Source organism: Mus caroli, chromosome X, assembly GCF_900094665.2.
Source record: "Mus caroli chromosome X, CAROLI_EIJ_v1.1, whole genome shotgun sequence".
Lineage (NCBI taxonomy): Eukaryota > Metazoa > Chordata > Mammalia > Rodentia > Muridae > Mus > Mus caroli.
The window spans coordinates 45,251,709-45,257,015 of record NC_034589.1 but is presented as its reverse complement, the minus strand read 5'-3'; positions in this window follow the sequence as shown (position 1 = coordinate 45,257,015).

The following is a 5,307-nucleotide window of genomic DNA, read 5'->3' as shown; positions in this document are numbered from 1 at the left end:
TAAAATTAAATTTTAATTAAATACCTGATACATTTGGGTATTGGGTCTATTTGATACAGAATAACAAATCCCTGATCTTAGGGAATTTACAATCTACTGGCAAGAGACTGAATGAATAGGGAAGAGGGGAAGTCTGTTGTAATAAGGATTGGGTTTTTACTCTGATTGAGCAGGGAAGTCACTACTGGAGTGTAATTTTCATGGAAGTAGATCTTTCTTTCTTTCTTTTTTGGTTTTTCGAGACAGGGTTTCTCTGTGTAGCCCTGACTGTCCTGGAACTCACTTTGTAGACCAGGCTAGCCTCGAACTCAGAAATCCACCTGCCTCTGCTTCCCGAGTGCTGGGATCAAAGGCGTGCGCCACCACGCCTGGCGGAAGTAGATCTTTTTAAAAAGTTGTCTTAGTGCTATGTTCTCTAATCTTTTATATGGCAACTAGATTGAGTTTATTGGATGTTGAAATAAAATATTTTCTAGCTCAAGAATGGTATGACTTAGCCGGGTATGACCACATACCTGCCTGGTGCCTATGGAGGTCAGAAGAGGCATTGAATATCCTGGAACTGGAGTTACATATGGTTGTAAGCAAATATGTGGGTGTTGTGAAGCTAACCTGGGTCTTCTAGAAGATGCATACATGTTCTTTACCACCAAGCCACCATTGTGGCTTCTGGCCATGCTAATTTTGAAGTATTTATCAGAAACCTATTATGGACTGTATTATGCTGTCCTAAGTTTCCTATGTCTTCCTATTGGGAGAGACACAAGAGGGTGGCTGCCTCTGCCCAGGGGAGAAGCAGCAGGGAGCTGAGTAGGAAGCAGGATTATGTAGGGTTTACTGGGGGAGGAGTTTTCAGTTCATGATCCCTTAGCTCTGTTATTTCTGGGACCACTGACAAACAAAACATTAGTCACTGGGAACAAGCCTCAGAAGAGCTTCTTTATTGTGGACACCAGAGAAAAGGCCAAGTCTTTAGAATAAGTTTTTATTTACAGCCACTAAGAGGTGGAAATTTGGGGGGCATGGGGTGATTGGTGAGATTTCAAGCCAAGCTCAGGGATTGGTGGGTTCTGGTAAGGCTTTTTTTTTTTTTTTTTTTTTTTTTTTAACCAAGATGTGGCTTTGACCTTTTACCCTACAACTGTGGCCAGTTTGGAAAATTTAGCAAGTTTTGGGCTAGCCAAAACTCCAAAGCAAGATATTGCCTTTAAAAGGAGGGAGGGGAAAAGAGGAGGAAGAGGGAAAAAAGGAGAAGAAGGAGGAGGAGGAGACACCAAGAGACATTTCTTTTATATGTGTACAGAAGGATGGTCTTGGAAGGTTACGGCCAGAAGGTGGCAACCTATTATGCCAGGAAAAACCCTTGTTGTTTATGGCCCTAATGGCACATGGAGTTTGGACTCCTAACCTCTGGAACATTGAGAAAATAAATGTTTATTGTTTAAAGCCACCCAGGCTGTGGAACTACCTAGTTTGTAACAGAAGGTGAATGCATAGTTCAAGAGAGAGTCTTGACTGAAGATATAGATTTGACCCATGTATGTGACAGAGCTCTGGGCTCTAGAGTATTAAATATGGGGCAAGGAGCCTTCAATGAGGTGTTAGGTGAGACTTTTGGTGAGGAGATGTGAACATCTATTTGCCCCAGATTGTGAATCAACTACCAATCAAAATAGTGATTCTGTCAATCCAACTTTGGAGAAGCTGTGATTTTTTTGTGGGGGTGGGGGTGAGGGTGGGTGGGTTACTTACAGAAATATGGATGAGATGTTACTTAAAGGAACAGGGATGGACTCAAAGCTAGCTGCATCACCCAAAAGCCCACACCAGCATGGGTGAAGATTCACTGAAGCTGTGATCCTGAGGCTTTTAGACAACCCGCGCACAGCCTGCCAGGTCTGAGCTTCTCTAGGCAGCTGGGCTGGTGGGAGAATCTCCTCTCTGAGCAGCTGTTTATGGCTCTCTCTCATAACCTTGGGAGGTGCTTTGTGAATCTTGTTAGTTCTAAGAATTTGCTGAGACTTATGAGTTGTTTACTTCCTATGTCTCATGAGCTTCCCCACTCCCTCCTGGAGGCAAGGTTTTAATACAACAGAGAATCAAGGCCAGCAACCACTAAGAGGAGAAGCCAGCAGCTGTAGCACCTTAGAAGCCAAAGTTTAATAGGAAGAAATTAGTATATCAAATGCTATCTTTCTGAAAACTTGAGGACAGAGCTTCTTGATTATTAGATTTTACATTAAATAACCATTTTTCATGTGAGGGCTTCTATGCTTTATGTGAAGTAAGAAACGGAGTCATTTTGAATACAGTGGGGAAGAATTTGGGGAATGGTCGGGTAAGATGTACTAAGAACAGAGAGTTTAAAAAACATTTGGAAAGAAAGTGGAAATGTGAGTTGACCAGGAAAAAAGGTATAAAACTTCTGGGGAGCATGGAAGGGTTATTTCAGATGGACAAAAGGCAGCTGTAGCAGAGAAGACTATCAAGAGCAAAGAAAGTCTTTAAAAATTAAAATAATAACAGAAGATCTTTGTTTAAGACCTCAAAGACAGTTTCAAGATAAGAAAGAGCGGATGCTGACAGTCCAGGAGAGGCCACTTGGATCTCAGGGGAGTGTCACATAGCAATGTCCAGCTGTAAGAGATCACATAACTAGAGAATGCTGAACAAGCTTTCATCCCTACACAAAGAGCTTCCCCTGAAGCAGTCTGTCAGAGACTGAACCAGGTGACATTTGTTGTCCTGATGTGGCTTCCTAATTTCCTGGCTGGCCTCAAGGAGCATGTATACATGTGGCTAATATATTGCAAAGGAAATGTGGAATGAGACCCAGATGGGTGGGCCACTCATGTACTCTTGGCCTTTCACAGGATACTAGCATCAATAATAGTGGATGCTTTATAAGCCCCATTCTATTACATATGTCCACTTATTGAGTGTCCAGCACAATGCTATGTGCTAGATACTGATGTTATGGTAACTTTACAAAAGGAAGAAACTGAGACTCAGACAAATTAAATAGTTATGGGCACAATGATATGAAGCAACAGAACCCCATTTCCAATCCACAGGTTTCTTTGGTGACTGTTTTTCCATGTATATGCCAGGTAATAATGCATCAAGTATTTTGCATGGGCCATACCATTTTGTGGTATGGTTCTCAATGACAACACATTGGGCATTGAGAAATTTGCAATATGATAGATTTTTTCGGGGTGCATTGAAAAGCAGGAGGTGGAATCCGGTTGGAGGAAGTAGGCCACTAACATCCTGCACTTGAATCAATGGATCTTGACCCATGTGTCCTCTCTCCTGTCTTGCTTCCTGTCCAGTGTGAGGCAAATAGCTCCTGTCACAAAGTTTGGATTGCCACGATGTACTGTGTCATCATAGACCCAGAATTATGGAGCCAATTATAGAAGAACCTTCTAAACCATAAGCTAAAATAAATTCTTCCTTTTGGGAATTGTTTATGTCAAGTATTTTGTCACAGTAATAGTCTGATTGTTACATCTCTCTAGTTCATAAAAAGCAAAGCATAGAAAGTTTACAACAGCAGAAAAATGGAAAATAGAGGTAGCTGATTCAGGGCAGGTAAAATAACCAAAGCAAAGTGTCCCAAAGATAAACTGATAGGGGGTATTTTACCTTCCTCTGGTACTAATCTACTCCACTGTGGTTATCCCTGACCCCACAGAAGGAAGTACACAGATGGTCAGTCTGAGGTAGAGCTGAGGGGCACACCTAGTTGAAGGACAGAAAGGCTGAGGAACTTAGATATTAGAGTAAACATAATTCATGACATTATGCAGGCGGTCCAGGCTAGGAGAAGGACAATTGGCTCAGGAGGCTGGTCACATGCTTTGGGAATTCTGCTGTGGGTTGAAGGGTTAGGTTCCATTGGGAAGTGAGAAAACAGAACAGACAGTCCATGGTTTGGTTTGAGAGGAAGAGTTTGGAGGAGGTGGGCCGAGAAATGTTAAAGCCTGAGTGCTGTCCCAGAGCATGATCCGTGAGGTTGAGGACAAGGGCTTGGGAATGGAGACACAAAAGATCTGTGAGGTTGTGGCTTATGAGGACGGATCCATTGGAGGACTTCAGATTGCTCCAGAAGATGGCAGCATGTGAGATTTGGAAACAAGATGGTGGGCACATCTGTCCATGGTGGGGGACAGAACCTATGAAATGGTGGAACCAGCATGGGCATCCGGTGCCTGCTAAGGTTTGTGAGGAGGGGAGGCTTTCTTCAGATCCAGGCTTTCTTCACCTCCAAAGTTAACATTTAAATACTACTTAATAGTTTATCCAGCTAACTGATCTACGGCCTGCACTTAGGTACAGTATAGTATCATATTTTCTGATCTGAATTTCTTGGAAACATGTTGCTGGCTTGCACAAAACTTGAACAATTTTCAAAACCTATTTCAACATTACTCCCTTGGTACCTCACACGAAGAACCAATTCAATTCATCTTTTTCTTCATTCCTGCCCTTGTCTCCCACGAAAACAAACAGCCCCCTAGTACCACATCCTCCTCCCCAGATGGCTGGCTTCAGGGAGCCCTTTGCCTTCAAGAACTGCAGGATAAAAGGCTTAATACTTCTTCCTACCACATGAGGGCAGACTCTTTAACAAAAAAGGGGGAAATGGCTATTTACACTGTAATCTGTATATAACCAAAAACGGTTAATGTGTGGCTAGATTTTGTATAGTTTCTAGGCTTGGTGAGTTGACCACCCTTCTCAAGCCCATTCCACATTCTCACCTGAAGTGTGAAGTGACTCTCCTTTCCCCCTCACCTCTTGAACTTCCTTCTTATCTCTCATACAAAAACTTACTGAGCATCTCCTCCTGGTGGGGTTGCCAGGATGCCTGCTTAAACCGAGTACCACACAGACAACATAATTTTAGTATGGTTGCATCCCATGCATATGCTTAGGACATGTTTATGTGAAAACCATGACAGCTTACGTGGAATTCCATTTAACGACCATCCTATGTTTTTATTTGCTAAATCTGGCTAGTAAAAATTCGAGGGCTGGAGAGATGGCTCAGTGGTTAAGAGCACCGGCTGCTCTCCTGAAGCTCCTGAGTTCAAATCCCAGCAACCACATGGTGGCTCACAACCATCCATAATGAGATCTGACGCCCTCTTCTGGTGCATCTGAACACAGCTACAGTGTATTTAGATATAATAATAAATAAATCTTTAAAAAAAAATTAGACCTAAGATTTAGCCTGGAAACGGACAGGGTGGGTCCCAGAGCTACCCAGTGTCGTTGAAGAAAATGACTAATATAGTG